This window comes from Mchenga conophoros, linkage group LG22 (genome assembly GCF_057382185.1).
Source record: "Mchenga conophoros isolate Kocher_MC1m ecotype Shallow Benthic linkage group LG22, M_conophoros_male_GT1.1, whole genome shotgun sequence".
NCBI classification, from domain to species: domain Eukaryota; kingdom Metazoa; phylum Chordata; class Actinopteri; order Cichliformes; family Cichlidae; genus Mchenga; species Mchenga conophoros.
The window spans coordinates 8649648-8672343 of NC_140546.1; the positions used below are offsets into that span (position 1 = coordinate 8649648).

A 22696-nucleotide genomic window follows, 5' to 3' on the forward strand; every position below is an offset into this window, starting at 1 on the left:
ATCCTGTGAATAAAAGTATATGTTTTTGTCAATGTACCATAATAACAGAAGCGAAACGCAATATTGTGTCAGGACAATTCACTATTTATGCACAATAAATAAAGGAGCATAGCGCGACAATTTCTGTTCAGCGACAGACTTGCTTGTAACCTATATCACCAATTATGTTATGAAAATGACGTATTAACTACTAAAAAACACTGACCTTCGTGTAAATGCTTGGAGCAGACTAACCTGTGAGCTGGAGTGTTCTGGGATGTTATATTTGATCTTTGAATGGCTGCAATCCAGGCCATCCGTCACGTCTTTGTTACTTCGGAAACATGGCTTGAACAATTTCTCTTCAACAACGTAATCCGATAACAACCGATCTCTTTACCCGTCGGCTTCCCGTGGCTGTCATGCGACCGGCTATTGCAGTTAATAATACAACGGCTTCTTGACATTTTTGTGTTTCTTTTTATTGCTGTATAACTGATTTTAATTGAAAGCCTGCGTGCGCTAGTACCGCTTGCCACGAGTTCCCAGAATCCCTTGCGGTTCTACCCGTGAATGACGTCACATTTTCAATCTCTATATAATATGCATGTTAGATTTTATATTTGGGGTAAAATATCAAGTCTTTTCAAGTAAACCGGTTCAAGTCCAATTCAAGTCCCAAGTCATTGGTGTAAAAGTCCAAGTCAAGTCACAAGTCTTAGAACATTTTTTCAAGTCAAGTCTAAAGTCATAAAATTAATGACTCGAGTCTGACTCGAGTCCAAGTCATGTGACTCGAGTCCACACCTCTGCATATCACTGTCACGGTTTGGCATGGCAAACCGTGGGGGTTGTGGGGAAGGAGGACCCAGGCGCGGTGCTCTATGTACAAGCAGTACGTTTATTTACAGTGTGTGGAAATAACAACAATAAATCCCCGTGGTTTCCCCTGACTCCCGTGTCGTGTCTCTCCGTGACCAGTCCGTGTCTCAGTGCTCGCCGCTCCCGTGTCTCAGCACTCCTCGTGCTGGCTGCTGTCTGGCGCTCCACACTTCTCCTGGGGACACAATAGACGCAGCCGTCAGGACACATAACCGCGGGCATACATACACTAACTTAGTTCAAATGGATGACTAACGTGGAGACTCACGCAATGATCCCGCGTCGGTGGGAGCTCCAAGACTCTCCCAAGTAGCTCCCCCGACGAGGCCTGACCAGCAGCAGGTGTGTGGCTTCGGGTGTGGCCAGACCATCAGCAGGGCCACACCCACCAGGCCTGAAGGCGCCCACTGAAACACATATACACACACGCAAACAGGGAGGACAGCAACACCAAATATACATACAATAACAATAATAATATAATTCATAACTGCTCAGGGACCCTGACAATCACCGATGAACATCACATTATCAACTTTGATCTTTTTAAGTCTAGGCCAGAGTTTTATGAACAGCCGTTGGGTGATGGCATCAACTTTTTCAGTAGAGGAAGGTGAACTGGCATTTTTATTGACACGTGTCACCACCTTCTTGATACAGGCTTCCACAGATAACCTGTAATTTTCAGCCTCTTCAGCATCACACAGGGCTGGATTCTGCATAGTGTCGATCAGGTGATTTTTAATGATATCGACCGTCAGTTTTCTCAACACTGGGTCCTCGTTGTTCAGTAACATCAGTAAATGTTTTTCTTTACAGAATGTTTTCTGACGTAGCTCTTGGTAAATGGCCCGGTCGAGATCTTTCAGGTTTTTTTTATGTATATGCAAATCTTTGATCCTGTTGTCAGACAACATGTGTTTTTTTGTGTGTCCCGTTTGGATCTTTAGCCATAAGAATTGTTGTCTTGCCATATTGGTCCATTTGATTGACCTTTATTATAATTACAACACGTGTTTTAACAGGTACCTGTGGAGTTTTTTAGAAGGTCTGTAGTGCGAATTATTTTCAACACGTGTGAGCACAGCATCAATGAGTGCGCTCACATGTTCTTCTTCATCATCATCATAATTGCTGACAGTAATACCAGATGATGATTTTTTTCTCCACTATTGGAAATATATTACTTTTAAATTCTTCTAAACGTGTTTCAGACATGGCTTTAGTTTCTTTGTCCTCGTCATCCTCGGCTCTAACGCACCACGAGAAGAACCTTGCCAGCAGGTTTTTACGGAAGTGGTGATCTTCAAATATGGAAATGATCACCTCTAGGTACGGCTGACCTACGGCTAGCGCAATGATCACGAGATCAGGGCTAATGTCCAGCCGCTTTGATGTCTTTAAAAATCACCTTTTCAAGTTTTTTAATCCCCCTGTGTGTGATTTTGAGAGGCTTTTGCTCAACTTGTGACCACAGAGCCGTGAAGAGGCGCTGCTGAATCATGTCAGATGGCGACACCTTTGCGTCTTTGGAGGCACGTGAAAAATCTTAATTGCCCATTGTTTTTGGAAAAATCTAAATTGCCCATAGGTATGAGTGAATGTGAGTACGAATGTTTAGCCCTGTGACAGACTAGCGACCTGTCCAGGGCGTACCCTGCCTCTCGCCCTGAAATAGCTGCCATAGGCTCCAGCACCCCCTGCGACCCTGAAAAGGAAAAGCGGAAGTTAGGGGTGGGCAACTCCAGGCCTCGAGGGCCGGTGTCCCTGCAGGTTTTAGATGTGTCCTTGAACCAACACAGCTGATATAAATGGCTAAATTAGCTCCTGAAAATGTCCTGAAGTTCTCCAGAGGCCTGGTAACGAACTAATCATGCGATTCAGGTGTGTTGACCCAAGGCGAGATCTAAAACCTGCAGGACACCGGCCCTCGGGGCCTGGATTTGCCCACCCCTGGCGTAAGTGAATCGATGGATAGATACATACACATATACACTGTGCTAACAATTCAAGAAACATTTGGAATATTTTATATCCCTCCCCTCTTTGTCCCTTTTCCCTATGTCCTTGTAGTACTTCTATTTTGTGCCCACAGAGCTGTGAAGAGGCGCTGTTTAATCTGCAACAGCATCCTGCCATGCGATTGAATTCGTCCCTAACCTTTGGGAACCCTCACATAAATTTTATCGAATGGAAAAAGGTTAGCTTTCATCCTCCAGCTTCACTGTGTTTATGTTATGCTAACATAGCTGTATCGCTAGTGATCTCGTAGTACATCATTATGTACCAGCTAGTCCAACCTCAGTAACCCTTAAAAAAAAAAAAAAAGTCACTGCTGTTTAGTTTTCTGTCTTCATTTATGTTGGAAGTGATAGCAGAGCTGTACGTTTAAATTTTTTCAAAACGTCTCTCAGTCAGAACATTATATATTATGTTTAGGTGGCCCTTTCGAGATTTTTTTCCATTGATGTGCAGATCTTTGATTGTGTCGTCAGACAACAGGTGTTTCTTCAAAGATACCTGTGGAGGTTTTTTTAGAAGGTTTGTAGTGCGATTTCTTTGTAGCCCGTGTGAGCACAGCATCAACACTGTAAAATTAATAAATACAAAAATAAAAAATTGTTGCGAAAACTTAAACTCAAGGCAACCCACTGCATTTAGATTTTTAGGTTCTGATGGATAACTTAGTTGAAGCAACTTTTCTCCTAAACTTGAAACCTAACATTTTGTTTTAAAAACGCATTTAGTGTTGTTGCTAAAAAAAAATAAATTTTTATATCAATTTGGGAACTTCAGGTTCATGCACAAGTTTTGCAAACAAAGTTATATGGTACTATTTACCTAAAAATGCAGCCAAGGCCTCAGGCATTTTTTATATAACCATCTAAATCTATTTACAGAACAATCAGGTGTTCTGCAGCAAATAAGAAGGCACACAAATTATTTGTGCCGGTCCAAAAAAAAAAAAAAGAAAGTTTGTGTTCAGTATAAGACAGAAGAGAACAGCACAGGCCTAAACCCTGCAGGTCTGACAACAGGAGGTGTATCAGTCCTGTTTTCCCTGTGGGAACAGCGTTTACACTAGAATCTGCTTTTGATGGCTTTTTTGGAGCAAATGTGACATTCAGCAGTATAACTGACACAATACAAAACAATAACTACACTACACACTAACTCTAGCCTCCAAAAACGCTAAACATCACTAATGTCTCACATATGAAAACTTGCGCTCTCTTTCTTTTGCTCACCGCTTTCCGTCGCGGGTGTCACTCCTAAAACTGCACCTTCTCCCTAAACAACCAAGTGCCGCATGTTGCCATATCATTTTTTTGATTGGCTGACATGGTAAATTCTAACACCAATCCAGTTGTTCAGTCTGACGTCACTAGCCGTGTCTGGACCTAAACTTCATACATAAGGCGCACCGGATTATAAGGCGCACTGTCAGTTTTTGAGAAAATTAAAGGATTTTGAGTGCGCCTTATGGTCTGAAAATTACAGTACAAATATCCTGTCACATTTGATCTCTGTGAGGTCAGAGGTCAAATTACAAATTAGTACCTCTTATCTGTGACCTACTCCTACATGAAGTTTGTGTAATCAGAGTAAAACGCCTGTGCAATGTTTTTGTTGACTAACGTGGAGACTCACGAAATGATCCCGCGTCGGTGGGAGCTCCAAGACTCTCCCAAGTAGCTCCCCCGACGAGGCCTGACCAGCAGCAAGTGTGTGTGGCTTCGGGTGTGGCCAGACCATCAGCAGGGCCACACCCACCAGGCCTGAAGGCACCCACTGAAACACATATACACACACACACACACACACGCAAACAGGGAGAAGGACAGCAACACCAAATATACATACAATAACAATAATAATAATATAATTCATAACTGCTCAGGGACCCTGACAATCACCGATGAACATCACATTATCAACTTTGATCTTTTTAAGTCTAGGCCAGAGTTTTATGAACAGCCGTTGGGTGATGGCATCAACTTTTTCAGTAGAGGAAGGTGAACTGGCATTTTTATTGACACGTGTCACCACCTTCTTGATACAGGCTTCCACAGATAACCTGTAATTTTCAGCCTCTTCAGCATCACACAGGGCTGGATTCTGCATAGTGTCGATCAGGTGATTTTTAATGATATCGACCGTCAGTTTTCTCAACACTGGGTCCTCGTTGTTCAGTAACATCAGTAAATGTTTTTCTTTACAGAATGTTTTCTGACGTAGCTCTTTGTAAATGGCCCGGTCCAGATCTTTCAGGTTTTTTTTATGTATATGCAAATCTTTGATACTGTTGTCAGACAACACGTGTTTTGTTTTTGTTTTTTTCTTGTGTCCCGTTTGGATCTTTAGCCATCAGAATTGTTGTCTTAAGGCCAAGAAAGATGCCAAACGGATTTATTTTACCAAGTGGATCATCATGGCCTTGCCATATTGGTCCATTTGATTGACCTTTATTATAATTACTTAAATAAATTGAAACTGAAAATCCTGCGTCCAGATAAACAAAATCTACTTTTAGGGACTTACACAACAGTAACCAAGTATTTTCTGCCTGCGATCCATACAGCATGAAGAAAGAAGCTTGTGATGAAATGTTCACTTTCCAATACAGTGATGGCATGCTCCTTGAAAACCTTTACAATTACATCATCTGCATATTCATGGTCTAATTCCATGAATATGTATGACATCTGGCTCTTTCCATTTCTGTATTAAGGAGCTATAAACCATATCACATTATCAACTTTGATCTTTTTAAGTCTAGGCCAGAGTTTTATGAACAGCCGTTGGGTGATGGCATCAACTTTTTCCGTAGAGGAAGGTGAACTGGCATTTTTAATGACAAGTGTCACCACCTTCTTGATGCAGGCTTCCACAGATAACCTGTAATTTTCAGCCTCTTCAGCTTCACACAGGGCTGGATTCTGGGTCCTCCTCGTTCAATCCGGTTGTTCAGTCTGACGTCACTAGCCGTGTCTGGACCTAAACTCCGCTGCAGGTTCACATGTCAAACGATCACTATTGCATTACTGAGAGTTGAAAAACTGTCTAAAGTCTTTCATCTTTAATAAAATGATCAGCGTTCTGTTCTACCAGGTGTAACAATTGAGTTTAACATCCAGGCACCCATGAAAACGAAATTTATGACATTTAACGGAGTTAGAAGTTAGCAGGGAGTTAGCTCGCTAGCTTCTATCTAAATACAATATAGCATGTCCTGACTGCGGGGTTTTGGAAACAAATTAAACCCTACAGCTGTTATCACTTCCAGCATAAATGAAGACAGGAAACTAAACAGCAGTGACGTTTGTAGGGTTACTGAAGTTGGGCTAGCTGGTATATAATGATGTGCTACGTGACCGCTAGCGACACAGCTATGTTAGCATAATATAAACAAGCTAACTTTTTTTCCCCCACTCGATAAAGTTAACTTGAGTGTTCTCGGTGGAGGACTCCACCACCCCGTTCACACAGAAACTAAACCACATTTTTTTGGCTAAATATGATTTGAACAAATTAAACAACATGGCAGCGGGGGCCCCCGAAATTATTTATTTATTTTAAAAAGCGGTGGGGGGTTTGCCATGAGCGAGCTAGCTTATTTTGTCGGGTTTCTTTCGTTCGGTGGTATGGCGAACACCCCCTACATGAAATACACGTAGGGGGTGTCGTGGAGGCTTGTCAGACATGAGCGCGCCTGTTTGGAAGGGATGCTTGTCGGATTTACATTATTTTGTGACATGGCGATTTTTATACGAAAACTTTAAAGCACTATTTCATGATGGAAAACATTAAAGTTGCTCACGAGGGCATTCAAGCAGCACGATTGAGTAAAACAGTCTAGGGGGATCTTAAATGAGGTAGTAAACACATATAAATCCACATTAAAAGAAACAGTACTTGCCTTCAGAAAGTTGAGATGAACACCTTAGCTGCATCCAGCTCCTGGCGTAAAAAGCCTCGTGTTCGCATTAAGGCAGACGGCCAGGTGGCTTTCAGTCCTTGCAAAAGTGCATCGTAGACCCCGTAGTATCCAAAAATATGACATGCGCATGCGTGCTCAGGCACAGAAAGGCGCCAACAGCTTCAACTCATGTAAAACTTGAATTCATTCATTTTGCCAGCAATAAAGTTCATGTGAGACCAACTTTTGCTCCAAAACGTTAAAGGATTAGTTGAAACCCTTAATGTATTTGAGTTTATGGGGCAACTCAGCTTTTATTGTTGAATTGTGAAAGAAATGACTGTAAGCAAGTTTGATTTTTTACAGTGAATGAGTGCGCTGACACTAATGCCAGATGATGATTTTTTTCTCCAGTATTGGAAATATATTACTTTTAAATTCTTCTAAACGTGTTTCAGAAATTGCTTTAGCTTCTGCGTCTTCATCATCCTCGGCTCTAACGCACCACGAGAAGAACCTTGGCAGTAGATTTCTTTTTTTTAGGGAAGAGGTGATCTTCAAATATGGAAATGATCATCAAATCAAATCAAATCAAATCACTTTTATTGTCACATCACATGTGCAGGCACACTGGCACAGCACATGCAAGTGAAATTCTTGTGTGCGAGCCCCACAAGCAACAGAGATGTGCAAACACAACAACACAAACGAGCAAAATACAAGAATGGCCAACCTGAAACTAATAAATATATGTACAATATATAATAGTGTATGCATTTCTGGATGTGTATACTAAATATTTTCCTACGTGTGTGTGTGTGTGTGTGTGTGTGTGTGTGTGTGTGTGTGTATACACATTTTTACAAATTAAATAGTAAAATAAAAAAATAAAATAAAAAAAAAATAATAATAATAATAAAATATATAAAATATACAGAGTTGAATATGTGCAAAACAAGTGGCATTTATATACATTTATATACAGTGTGGAGTGCATAATGTTGAAGTTCCAGTAGTGAAGCTGAGGTGTCTATGACGTGTTCAGCAGTCTGATGGCCTGATGGAAAAAGCTGTCTCTCAGTCTGCTGGTACGGGACCGGATGCTGCAGAACCTCCTTCCTGATGGAAGCAGTCTGAACAGTTTATGGCTGGGGTGACTGGAGTCCTTGATGATCCTCCCCGCTTTCCTCAGGCAGCGCTTCCTGTAGATGTCTTGGAGGGAGGGAAGCTCACCTCCAATTATCCGTTCAGAGCACCGCACTACTCGCTGGAGAGCTTTGCAGTTGTAGGCGGTGCTGTTGCCATACCAGGTGGTGATGCATCCAGTGAGGATGCTCTCAATGGCACAGTGATAGAAGGTCCTGAGGATGCGGGGGCTCATGCCGAATCTTTTCAGTCTCCTGAGAAAGAAGAGGCGCTGCTGCGCCTTCTTCACTGTTTTGTTTGTGTGTACTGACCACGTAAGATCCTCAGCCAGATGTACTCCAAGGAACCGGAAGCTGCTCACTCTCTCCGCAGCAGCGCCGTTGATGGTGATGGGGGTGTGTACTTCTCTGCACCTCCGGAAGTCCACTATCAACTCCTTTGTCTTTGCGACGTTGAGGGTGAGATGGTTGTCTTGACACCAGTGGGTCAGGGCGCTGACCTCCTCCCTGTAAGCCGTCTCATTACCGTTGGTGATAAGACCCACCACTGTAGTGTCGTCCGCAAACTTCACAATGATGTTGGAGCTGTTAGTGGCTGTGCAGTCGTAGGTGTAGAGTGAGTACAGGAGAGGGCTCAGTACACACCCCTGTGGAGCACCAGTGTTCAGTGTGATGGGGGATGAGGTGATGCTGCCCAGTCTGACCACCTGGCGTCTGTCAGACAGGAAGCTAAGGATCCAGCTGCAGAGGGAGCTGCTCAGTCCTAGATCCTGCAGTTTCCTGTCCAGCTTCGAGGGAACGATGGTATTGAATGCTGAGCTGTAATCTACAAACAGCATCCTCACATACGTGTCTCTCTTCTCCAGGTGTGACAGGGCAGTGTGTAGTGTCAGGGCTATGGCATCATCAGTGGACCTGTTGTGGCGGTATGCAAACTGTAGAGGGTCCAGTGAGTCGGGTAGTGCAGAGCAGATGAAGTCCCTGACCAGCTTCTCGAAGCATTTGCTTACGATGGGGGTCAGGGCTACAGGTCGCCAGTCGTTCAATGAGGAGATGGTGGAGGATTTGGGTACAGGGACGATGGTGGCCATTTTGAAGCAGGCTGGGACTACAGACAGAGAGAGGGAAAGGTTGAAGATGTGCGTGAACACTCCAGCCAGCTGAGCCGCGCATGACTTGAGGACGCGGCCGGGAATCCCGTACGGACCAGTAGCTTTGCGTGCGTTCACCTTCCTGAAGCACTTCCGCACATCCTCCTCAGACACAGTGTGCGCACTGACGTCATCCGCGGTGCGCACACTGTCCGGTCTCATGGTGTTCGCTGTGTCGAATCTAGCGTAGAATACGTTTAGATCCTCACACAGAGAGGCCGTGGTCTGCGGTGTGCTGGTTTTCCCTCTAAAGTCTGTGATCGTGTTTAGTCCCTGCCACATACTCCGAGGGTTGTCAAACTGTTGCTCCACCCTGTCCCTGTACTCACGTTTGGCTGCTTTGATCGTCTTCCGGAGTTGGTAATGTGCGTGTTTGTAGTCCGATGTGTTCGCGGAGGCAAAGGCGGTGCTCCGTGCCGCCAGTGCCGCACGAACATCTCCGTTAGTCCAGGGTTTTTGATTTGGGAAGGATTTGACTGTTCTGGATGGGACGACATCTTCCACGCATTTCCTGATAAATCCACAGACTGAGTCTGTGTATTCATCAATGTCTCTGGCGGCCACGTGAAACATTTCCCAGTCCGCGTGATCAAAACAGTCCCGCAGCGCAGACTCCGATTGGTCCGTCCAACAGTGCACCGCCCTCCAGCTTGGAGCTTCCTGTTTCAGCTTCTGCCTGTAGGCGGGCAGGAGCAGGATGGAGCAGTGATCTGATTGGCCGAATGGGGCGCGGGGGAGGGCTTTGTACGCATCCCGGAAAGAGGTGTAACAGTGGTCGAGTAGCCGGTTTCCACGTGTGTTGAAAAGGATGTGTTGATGGAGTTTTGGTGAGACTTTCTTCAGGTTTCCCTTATTAAAGTCTCCGGCTGTGATAAACGCTGCCTCTGGGTGTGCGGTTTCCTCGCTGCTGATCGCGCTGTACAGTTCCCTGAGTGCACGGTCAGTGTCGGCTTGTGAGGGAATGTAAACAGCCGTAATAAATTATCACTGCTGTAAATTCCCTCGGTAGCCAGAATGGCCGGCACTTAATCATCAGGTACTCCAGGTCCGGTGAGCAGAAGGATTTGACCGGGTGCACGTTCGCATAATCACACCAGCTGTTGTTGATCATGAAACACACACCACCGCCTCTTCTTTTCCCAGTAAGATCCTGTGACCTGTCCGCGCGGTGCACAGAGAACCCCGGCAGTTGTATTGCGGAGTCCGGTACTTTGTCCTTCTGTGAGGCAGATCACGCAGCAGTCCCGCATCTCTCGCTGGAATGAGATCCGTGCCCGAAGCTCGCACAGCTTGTTCTCCAGAGACTGCATATTAGCCAGTAATAAACTGGGTAACGGTGGTCTGTAAGTGCGCCGTCTCAGTCGAACCAGAACGCCAGATCTTCTCCCTCTGCGTCGGCGTTTGCGGCCTCCAGGGCCAGAGAACAAAGGCGTCTCAGGTGAGATGAATGGGGGGTCTGCAAACGGAGCGTCCGTGTTGCAAAACTTGAACTCCGGAAAGTTATAAGAAAGACCGTCTTTTATGTCCAGTAAGGTTTGTCGGTCGTACACAAGGAGACAAGTGCTGCTCGTGAAAAAATAAAGGAAAAGTAAAATTAAACACAGAAGAAAGCCGTTGCTTGGGGGAGCTCGCGACGAGGCTGCCATACTCGGCGCCATCTTGAACAAAAATCATCTCTAGGTACGAATGACCTACGGCTAGCGCAATGATCACGAGATCAGGGCTAATGTCCAGCCGCTTTGTGATGTCTTTAAAAATCACCTTTTCAAGTTTTTTAATCCCCGTGTGTGATTTTGAGAGGTTTTTGCTCAACTTGTGCCCACAGAGCTGTGAAGAGGCGCTGCTGAATCATTTCCGATGGCGACACCTTTGCCTCTTTGGAGGCACGTGTAATAACAGCATTTATTAGCTCTTTAACGAGCAGCTGCTCTTCTGACACCGGAGGTTCCTGGAGATCAACTGACTCTGGATCCCCCGGATTCTGTTGCTGGTTGCATGACTGAGGGTAGCACACACAGTGCTTCGATTTCCCCTCGTCGCTCCGTAAAATGTTTACGCCAGGGACGACACTACATTCAGAGTCGTCTTCAGTGGCGCAGCTTTGAATCGCATCGGTTGTTTCAATGGCAGAATTCAAAATGATATAACTTTTTTACAATCTGGACTTGATTCTGAATTTTGTGTAAGTTGCTGAGTTTGTGTCTTAGACATTAATGCCTCTTACTCCCTCTTACTAAACTTACCTTGTGACTAACCCTGTGCAAATGGTTCTATTTATAGACTTTTACCAAGGTGATGTCACACAAGACATGAAAGGATCAAAGGGATTCTAGCGCTAAGCCCCGCCCACATCCGATATGACGGCGACGTGACGTTACCCTAGCGACCGCTATACAATGGCGATCCTCAGTTGTTGGGATTGAATGAAACTTGTTTGGATTCAAACATGTAGCCTGCTGGTCCACTGCTTTAACCCACAGCAAATACTGTTAAAATCCTTCCTTTAAAGTTAGAATGTCAAGCGACCCCCCCTCCGACCCTCACCCACTGTGTTGTTGTCGGGTTTACGGCTGGTAAGCTATGCTAATTTAACTGTTTATGTAGCTTCACTCATTCACCTGCAGACACAGACGGCTATCAGAATGGTCACACGTCTTCTTAGAGGACGTTCCAGGTGAACACGCGTGGTGAGTTACAGCCAGCGAGGAGTCACGCAGTTTTTGCGTGCATGTCTGTGCTCGTGGACATTTGTGAGCAGAAACACTTATTATTAAATTATGCACTTACACTCAGAGTTAGAAATGAAATATTTGTATTAGAGGGAAGGAGTATAACAAACTATAAATTAAGCTAATTTGCACGTTTTATTCTGCTTTTCTCATCAAAAAATGATAATGCAAGAAAAATATCCAAATATTAACAGGAAAATCTCAAACCAAACTCTTACCACCCCTCTGTAAAATCAATATTTAATATCAATGACTTACATGAAATACAGTTAAGTAATAAAATGAAAGAAAACAAGTGAGCACTACTGCATATAAACTCGACTAGATACATAAACATATACACTTGTGCTAACAATTCAAGAAACATTTGGTATATTTTATATCCCCCCTCTGTCCTTTTTTCCAGATCCTTGTAGTACTTTGGTAGTAGTATTGTGGTCTTAGGAGCTGATGTGTCAGTGGAAATGAAAACAGCTAAACTGTGACAGCAAAATGTTAAGAATGCATATTCTTATCCAAGGTGGCATGCTGTGGCTTTTACAGAAATGCAAGCGGAGATGACCACCTCAATTTTTAGAAGCACTCCTTTAATAAAAGTAGCAATGAAACCACCTTACTACACATGAATCTGTATTATTGGCAAATTGCTCTTAAAGTATCAAGAGTATTCTGCAGAACACATTGTTCCCCATCGGTGTTATACGGTTATAAGGTTGGTCTGAATTTAAATGCTTCATATGCTGTTTGAGCTACAGCAGGGGTCCCCAATCCCAGTCCGCGAGGGCTGGTTTCCTGCAGGTTTTAGATGTGTCCTTGATCCACCACAGCTGATTTAAATGGATAAATTACCTTCTCAACACGTCTTGAAGTTCTCCAGAGGCCTGGTAACAAACTAATCATGTGATTCAGGTGTGTTGACCCAGGGTGAGATCTAAAACCTGCAGGGACACCGGCCCTCACGGACTGGGATTGGGGACCCCTGATCTACAGTAATGTATTATATTCTAAAATGATGCTAAATGATAAAAATGAAGGTGTTGGCAAAACAGCTGGTTAAACTATCTTCGCTAGAAACCTTCTGCTAAAGTAGACAGTGAATAATTTTTTTTTGTAAATGTGTTTTTATATTTATATATATTAATTATTATATTGATGAATTAATTCATTACTGCCATTGTTTGTATTGGCAAAATTTAGTAGATGACATACCAATATATGTGGACAGCCCGTTCTCATTCCCGACGTGTAACATACCGACCATTAGTCGCGCTCCGAGGTGTCCCATAGACACGTGAAAGGTAACCTTCCGCATCCATTTGATACGCGCCGGATTGTGGATGACATCCAATAGAATGACGCTCCCGGTGTAATACACGTTCCAGCTGTGTATTCCAGCCATAACCCTAACCTTAATCCTAACCCGTATCATAACCTAATCGTGTTAGATAGTGTTTTCCAAAGCAATTACAGTAAAATAAACATACACGTGTAGATTGATTCGAAATGGTTCTCATGTTTCCTCATTTTTCCGAACAAGTAACACAGGGACATGTTGGGTGGCCAAAAGCGTAACATACTGACGATTTGTCACCTATAGTGTAACATTTTACACTTTGAGAGTGAGAATGTGTTGATGTGGATTCTTAATATGAAATTATAGTTTACATACAAATAATCCTTACAGTCTGAAAATTACAGCACAAATATCCTGTCACATTTGATCTCTGTGAGGTCAGAGGTCAAATTAATACCTCTTATCTGTGACCTACTCCTACATAAGGTTTGTGTAATCAGAGTAAAACGCCTGTGCAATGTTTTAATACAATAATTGCTACTAAAATCTTTGATTTGAAAGGAATGACAAACAAACACGTTCAGTCTAAGCTGAAAATGTATACATTTGTGTGACAATGAAAACACGCAGAATTCACAATATAATCTTTTTTGGATCTTTTTATTGATTAAAAATACATTTAGAGTGCCCAATACGATAAGTTGTGTATTAGATGGCACAAAACAAAACCCCAATAATTTGACAATTCCCTCTGAGCAAGCACTAGGCGACGGTGGGGAGTAAAAACTTCCTTTTAACAGGGAGAAAACTCCGGCAGAACCAGGCTCAGTGAGGAACGGCCATCTGCCTCGACCGGTCAAGGGTTTTTAAAATGACTCGATTAGATGTTAAATAAATTGAAACTGAAAATGCTACGTCCAGATGAACAAAATCTACTTTTAGGGACTTACATAACAGTAACCAAATATTTTCTGCCTGCGATCCATACAGCATGACCCGCACAGAGAAAGAAGCTTGTCATGAAATATTCACTTTCCAATACAGTGATGGCATGCTCCTTGAAAACCTTTACAATTATATCATCTGCATATTCATGGTCTAATTCCATGAATGTCAGTATGACATCTGGCTCTTTCCATTTCTGTATTAAAGAGCTGTAAACCATATCACTGATGAACATCACATTATCAACTTTGATCTTTTTAAGTCTAGGCCAGAGTTTTATGAACAGCCGTTGGGTGATGGCATCAACTTTTTCCGTAGAGGAAGGTGAACTGGCATTTTTAATGACAAGTGTCACCACCTTCTTGATGCAGGCTTCCACAGATAACCTGTAATTTTCAGCCTCTTCAGCATCACACAGGGCTGGATTCTGCATAGTGTCGATCAGGTGATTTTTAATGATATCGACCGTCAGTTTTCTCAACACTGGGTCCTCGTCGTTCAGTAACATCAGTAAATGTTTTTCTTTACAGAATGTTTTCTGACGTAGCTCTTGGTAAATGGCCCTGTCCAGATCTTTCAGTTTTTTTTCATGTATATGCAGATCTTTGATCCTGTTGTCAGACAACACGTGTTTTAACAGATACCTGTGGAGTTTTTTTAGAAGGTCTGTAGTGCGATTTATTTGCAGCTCGTGTGAGCACAGCATCAATGAATGCGCTCACATGTTCTTCTTCATCATCATCATAATCGCTGACACTAATGCCAGATGATGATTTTTTCTCCAGTATCCGAAATATATTACTTTTAAATTCTTCTAAACGTGTTTCAGACATGGCTTTAGTTTGTTCGTCCTCGTCATCCTCGGCTCTAACGCACCACGAGAAGAACCTTGCCAGTAGGCTTTTTTTACGGAAGAGGTGATCTTCAAATATGGAAATGATCACTTCTAGGTATGGCTGACCTACAGCTAGCGCAATGATCACAAGATCAGAGTTGATGTCCAGCCGCTTTGTGATGTCTTTAAAAATCACCTTTTCAAGTTTTATTAACCCTGTTTGTGTAACTTTTAGAATTTTCTGTTCAACCTGTGCCCACAGAGCTGTGAAGAGGCGCTGCTGAATCATGTCAGATGGCAACACCTTTGCCTCTTTTGAGGCACGTGCAATAACAGCATTTATTAGCTCTTTAAACAAGCAGAAATTATATGTGTGTGTGTGTATATATATATATATATATATACTCTTGGCATTCTTAAAGTTTGGTTGAAGAAAGTAACGTATATAGTATTGTTAGCAAAATGCATTGTACTCCTAGAGTAATGTGATGACTGGTTATTTTGAAAGCAGGATTTTTAAAATGAAGTTGTTAATCCAGCTGCTAATCCAAATGGCAATCCTTGAGCTAATAATTTTTAAAAAGCATTTTGAAAATCAGTTTAATAATCCTCTACGAAATAGCGTGTCCCTGAGGCAACAAACCACATTTTCATGCCTCACACTGACCCTTCAAAAAAAACAAACAACTGTTTTTCAAATAATGAAGTTTTTTAAAAGACATTTTGAAAATCTATAAAAATCATGGCATCAACTTTTTCAAAACAGGAAAGTGAACTGGCATTTTCGGTCACCACCTTCTTGATACAGGCTTCCACAGATAACCTGTAATTTTCAGCCTCTTCAGCTTCACACAGGGCTGGATTCTGCATATTCTCGATCAGGTGATTTTTAATGATATCGACCGTTAGTTTTCTCAACACTGGGTCCTCGTTGTTCAGTAACATCAGTAAATGTTTTTCTTTACAGAATGTTTTCTGACGTAGCTCTTGGTAAATGGCCCTGTCCAGATCTTTCAGTTTTTTTTTATGTATATGCAGATCTTTGATCCTGTTGTCAGACAACACGTGTTTTAACAGGTACCTGTGGAGTTTTTTTAGAAGGTTTGTAGTGCGAATTCTTCGCAGCCCGTGTGAGCACAGCATCAATGAGTGCGCTCACACATTCTTCTTCATCATCATCATAATTGCTGACAGTAATACCAGATGATGATTTTTTCTCCACTATTGGAAATATATTACTTTTAAATTCTTCTAAACGTGTTTGAGAAATGGCTTTAGTTTGTTCGTCCTCGTCATCCTCGGCTCTAACGCACCACGAGAAGAACCTTGCCAGTAGGCTTTTTTTACGGAAGAGGTGATCTTCAAATATGGAAATGATCACTTCTAGGTATGGCTGACCTACGGCTAGCGCAATGATCACGAGATCAGAGTTAATGTCCAGCCGCTTTGTGATGTCTTTAAAAATCATCTTTTCAAGTTTTACTAACCCTGTTTGTGTAACTTTTGGAATTTTCTGTTCAACCTGTGCCCACAGAGCTGTGAAGAGGCGCTGCTGAATCATGTCAGATGGCGACACCTTTGCCTCTTTTGAGGCACGTGCAATAACAGCATTTATTAGCTCTTTAAACAAGCAGAAATTATATGTGTGTGTGTGTGTGTGTGTATATATATATATATATATATATATATATATATACATACACGTGTGTGTATTTAATAGTGATGGGATTTCCGGCTCTTTTTAGAGATCCGGCTCTTTCGGTTCGGCTCACTAAAAAGAGCCGGCTCTTTCGGCTCCGAACCGGCTCTTCAGGTTGTTTTGTTGCTTTAATTAATTTATTATTAACAATAATATAAAATTATGCACAAAAGGAATTACTAACATAAAAACAAGTGGTTTTATTTATATATGTTTATATATAAATATATGCGGTGGCCCCTAGAGACAAAACACGTACAAACTCCAAAACACATTTCTAGCATGAACTGAACTTCCAAAGCAGAGCTACTAGATCACTTAAATTACACAATTGAAAGCATGTGTGTATTGTTTGTGTATTTATACACAGGCACTCATATATATATTCAAATAATTTAAAAAAAAGTTCATTTACCTGTTATTACCACACACCAAATCCGGTCGTTGGTACTTGCTGGCTTGTGTAGCCACAAGATAACAAAGGCTCAACACTGCGCCCAGCATCCTGGAGCACTTCTGTTGTCTTTTGTACGTGTTTTGAGTTTTTATGTGCTTCTGAGTTTTTACGTGCTTCGGAATTTGTACGTGTTTTTACGTGTTTTGGAGTTTTTACGTGTTTTGGAGTTTGTACGTGTTTTTACGTGTTTTGGAGTTTGTACATGCTTCAGAGTTCGTACGTGATTTGAAGTTTGTATGTGCTTTGTCTCTAGGGGCCACCGTAAATATACTTTTATTTATTCACTCCACATAAAATGTAATAAATAAATCATATAATACAAAAATCAACTATTCACATTTCAAGTTTTAACTATTTAAATTTTCAGCTTTTTCCTTTCACAAATTTAAAGTGAAAAGAACACAAAACACTGCAAACCACAACACGATTAAATATAAATTATAATATGAAAACTAAAAGAACATGCATATTCTCTGTCATATGGACCTGCATGAATAAACTTTCTCAATCCTTTATCATCTGCAACTGAAAATAGTTGTGGATGATTACTATACCTTTCTAATGTTGTTGTCCCTGCCTCTCTTTCTCTCTCTCTGGCTCTGTTCCTGTGCTACTGAGTGTAACTACCGCCCCTCCCCCCTCTGCCCAGCATAAAGCACAAGGCTCGCGTGCAGAGTGAAGCGGAAAAAAAGTGCGAGAGAGAGGCTGAGAGAAAGGAAAAAAAAAAAAAGAAAACCCACGTGACGGCTCGCGATAAGGAGCCGGCTCGCGTCGTTCACGTCAAAGAGCCGACACTAAGAGCCATTTCGTTCGCGAACGACCCATCACTACTGCATAGTGTCGATCAGGTGATTTTTAATGATATCGACCGTCAGTTTTCTCAACACTGGGTCCTCGTTGTTCAGTAACATCAGTAAATGTTTTTCTTTACAGAATGTTTTCTGACGTAGCTCTTTGTAAATGGCCCGGTCCAGATCTTTCAGGGTTTTTTTTTATGTATATGCAAATCTTTGATACTGTTGTCAGACAACACGTGTTTTGTTTTTGTTTTTTTCTTGTGTCCCGTTTGGATCTTTAGCCATCAGAATTGTTGTCTTAAGGCCAAGAAAGATGCCAAACGGATTTATTTTACCAAGTGGATCATCATGGCCTTGCCATATTGGTCCATTTGATTGACCTTTATTATAATTACTTAAATAAATTGAAACTGAAAATCCTGCGTCCAGATAAACAAAATCTACTTTTAGGGACTTACACAACAGTAACCAAGTATTTTCTGCCTGCGATCCATACAGCATGAAGAAAGAAGCTTGTGATGAAATGTTCACTTTCCAATACAGTGATGGCATGCTCCTTGAAAACCTTTACAATTATATCATCTGCATATTCATGGTCTAATACCATGAATATGTATGACATCTGGCTCTTTCCATTTCTGTATTAAGGAGCTATAAACCATATCACATTATCAACTTTGATCTTTTTAAGTCTAGGCCAGAGTTTTATGAACAGCCGTTGGGTGATGGCATCAACTTTTTCCGTAGAGGAAGGTGAACTGGCATTTTTAATGACAAGTGTCACCACCTTCTTGATGCAGGCTTCCACAGATAACCTGTAATTTTCAGCCTCTTCAGCATCACACAGGGCTGGATTCTGCATAGTGTCGATCAGGTGATTTTTAATGATATCGACCGTCAGTTTTCTCAACACTGGGTCCTCGTTGTTCAGTAACATCAGTAAATGTTTTTCTTTACAGAATGTTTTCTGACGTAGCTCTTTGTAAATGGCCCGGTCCAGATCTTTCAGGGTTTTTTTTATGTATATGCAAATCTTTGATACTGTTGTCAGACAACACGTGTTTTGTTTTTGTTTTTTTCTTGTGTCCCGTTTGGATCTTTAGCCATCAGAATTGTTGTCTTAAGGCCAAGAAAGATGCCAAACGGATTTATTTTACCAAGTGGATCATCATGGCCTTGCCATATTGGTCCATTTGATTGACCTTTATTATAATTACTTAAATAAATTGAAACTGAAAATCCTGCGTCCAGATAAACAAAATCTACTTTTAGGGACTTACACAACAGTAACCAAGTATTTTCTGCCTGCGATCCATACAGCATGAAGAAAGAAGCTTGTGATGAAATGTTCACTTTCCAATACAGTGATGGCATGCTCCTTGAAAACCTTTACAATTACATCATCTGCATATTCATGGTCTAATTCCATGAATATGTATGACATCTGGCTCTTTCCATTTCTGTATTAAGGAGCTATAAACCATATCACATTATCAACTTTGATCTTTTTAAGTCTAGGCCAGAGTTTTATGAACAGCCGTTGGGTGATGGCATCAACTTTTTCCGTAGAGGAAGGTGAACTGGCATTTTTAATGACAAGTGTCACCACCTTCTTGATGCAGGCTTCCACAGATAACCTGTAATTTTCAGCCTCTTCAGCATCACACAGGGCTGGATTCTGCATAGTGTCGATCAGGTGATTTTTAATGATATCAACCGTCAGTTTTCTCAACACTGGGTCCTCGTTGTTCAGTAACATCAGTAAATGTTTTTCTTTACAGAATGTTTTCTGACGTAGCTCTTTGTAAATGGCCCGGTCCAGATCTTTCAGGTTTTTTTTATGTATATGCAAATCTTTGATACTGTTGTCAGACAACACGTGTTTTGTTTTTGTTTTTTTCTTGTGTCCCGTTTGGATCTTTAGCCATCAGAATTGTTGTCTTAAGGCCAAGAAAGATGCCAAACGGATTTATTTTACCAAGTGGATCATCATGGCCTTGCCATATTGGTCCATTTGATTGACCTTTATTATAATTACTTAAATAAATTGAAACTGAAAATCCTGCGTCCAGATAAACAAAATCTACTTTTAGGGACTTACACAACAGTAACCAAGTATTTTCTGCCTGCGATCCATACAGCATGAAGAAAGAAGCTTGTGATGAAATGTTCACTTTCCAATACAGTGATGGCATGCTCCTTGAAAACCTTTACAATTACATCATCTGCATATTCATGGTCTAATACCATGAATATGTATGACATCTGGCTCTTTCCATTTCTGTATTAAGGAGCTATAAACCATATCACATTATCAACTTTGATCTTTTTAAGTCTAGGCCAGAGTTTTATGAACAGCCGTTGGGTGATGGCATCAACTTTTTCCGTAAAGGAAGGTGAACTGGCATTTTTAATGACACGTGTCACCACCTTCTTGATGCAGGCTTCCACAGATAACCTGTAATTTTCAGCCTCTTCAGCATCACACAGGGCTGGATTCTGCATAGTGTCGATCAGGTGATTTTTAATGATATCGACCGTCAGTTTTCTCAACACTGGGTCCTCGTTGTTCAGTAACATCAGTAAATGTTTTTCTTTACAGAATGTTTTCTGACGTAGCTCTTTGTAAATGGCCCGGTCCAGATCTTTCAGGGTTTTTTTTATGTATATGCAAATCTTTGATACTGTTGTCAGACAACACGTGTTTTGTTTTTGTTTTTTTCTTGTGTCCCGTTTGGATCTTTAGCCATCAGAATTGTTGTCTTAAGGCCAAGAAAGATGCCAAACGGATTTATTTTACCAAGTGGATCATCATGGCCTTGCCATATTGGTCCATTTGATTGACCTTTATTATAATTACTTAAATAAATTGAAACTGAAAATCCTGCGTCCAGATAAACAAAATCTACTTTTAGGGACTTACACAACAGTAACCAAGTATTTTCTGCCTGCGATCCATACAGCATGAAGAAAGAAGCTTGTGATGAAATGTTCACTTTCCAATACAGTGATGGCATGCTCCTTGAAAACCTTTACAATTACATCATCTGCATATTCATGGTCTAATTCCATGAATATGTATGACATCTGGCTCTTTCCATTTCTGTATTAAGGAGCTATAAACCATATCACATTATCAACTTTGATCTTTTTAAGTCTAGGCCAGAGTTTTATGAACAGCCGTTGGGTGATGGCATCAACTTTTTCCGTAGAGGAAGGTGAACTGGCATTTTTAATGACAAGTGTCACCACCTTCTTGATGCAGGCTTCCACAGATAACCTGTAATTTTCAGCCTCTTCAGCATCACACAGGGCTGGATTCTGCATAGTGTCGATCAGGTGATTTTTAATGATATCGACCGTCAGTTTTCTCAACACTGGGTCCTCGTTGTTCAGTAACATCAGTAAATGTTTTTCTTTACAGAATGTTTTCTGACGTAGCTCTTTGTAAATGGCCCGGTCCAGATCTTTCAGGGGTTTTTTTATGTATATGCAAATCTTTGATACTGTTGTCAGACAACACGTGTTTTAACAGATACCTGTGGAGTTTTTTTAGAAGGTCTGTAGTGCGATTTATTTGCAGCTCGTGTGAGCACAGCATCAATGAGTGCGCTCACATGTTCTTCTTCATCATCATCATAATCGCTGACACTAATGCCAGATGATGATTTTTTCTCCAGTATCCGAAATATATTACTTTTAAATTCTTCTAAACGTGTTTCAGACATGGCTTTAGTTTGTTCGTCCTCGTCATCCTCGGCTCTAACGCACCACGAGAAGAACCTTGCCAGTAGGCTTTTTTTACGGAAGAGGTGATCTTCAAATATGGAAATGATCACTTCTAGGTATGGCTGACCTACGGCTAGCGCAATGATCACAAGATCAGAGTTGATGTCCAGCCGCTTTGTGATGTCTTTAAAAATCACCTTTTCAAGTTTTATTAACCCTGTTTGTGTAACTTTTAGAATTTTCTGTTCAACCTGTGCCCACAGAGCTGTGAAGAGGCGCTGCTGAATCATGTCAGATGGCAACACCTTTGCCTCTTTTGAGGCACGTGCAATAACAGCATTTATTAGCTCTTTAAACAAGCAGAAATTATATGTGTGTGTATATATATATATATATATATATATATATATATATATATATATATATATATACTCTTGGCATTCTTAAAGTTTGGTTGAAGAAAGTAACGTATATAGTATTGTTAGCAAAATGCATTGTACTCCTAGAGTAATGTGATGACTGGTTATTTTGAAAGCAGGATTTTTAAAATGAAGTTGTTAATCCAGCTGCTAATCCAAATGGCAATCCTTGAGCTAATAATTTTTAAAAAGCATTTTGAAAATCAGTTTAATAATCCTCTACGAAATAGCGTGTCCCTGAGGCAACAAACCACATTTTCATGCCTCACACTGACCCTTCAAAAAAAACAAACAACTGTTTTTCAAATAATGAAGTTTTTTAAAAGACATTTTGAAAATCTATAAAAATCATGGCATCAACTTTTTCAAAACAGGAAAGTGAACTGGCATTTTCGGTCACCACCTTCTTGATACAGGCTTCCACAGATAACCTGTAATTTTCAGCCTCTTCAGCTTCACACAGGGCTGGATTCTGCATATTCTCGATCAGGTGATTTTTAATGATATCGACCGTTAGTTTTCTCAACACTGGGTCCTCGTCGTTCAGTAACATCAGTAAATGTTTTTCTTTACAGAATGTTTTCTGACGTAGCTCTTGGTAAATGGCCCTGTCCAGATCTTTCAGGTTTTTTTATGTATATGCAGATCTTTGATCCTGTTGTCAGACAACACGTGTTTTAACAGGTACCTGTGGAGTTTTTTTAGAAGGTTTGTA

General features: G+C 41.3%; 1 long non-coding RNA gene across 1 annotated transcript; it reads right to left on the reverse strand.

Moving 5' to 3' along the window:
- Positions 1-860: 860 nt before the first annotated feature.
- Positions 861-7868, reverse strand: LOC146548743 (uncharacterized). Its single transcript, XR_014890482.1, has 2 exons — positions 1130-7868; positions 861-1036 (listed from the first exon to the last, which is right to left on the reverse strand). It is a non-coding gene; the product is annotated as an uncharacterized LOC146548743 (long non-coding RNA).
- Positions 7869-22696: the final 14828 nt, after the last annotated feature.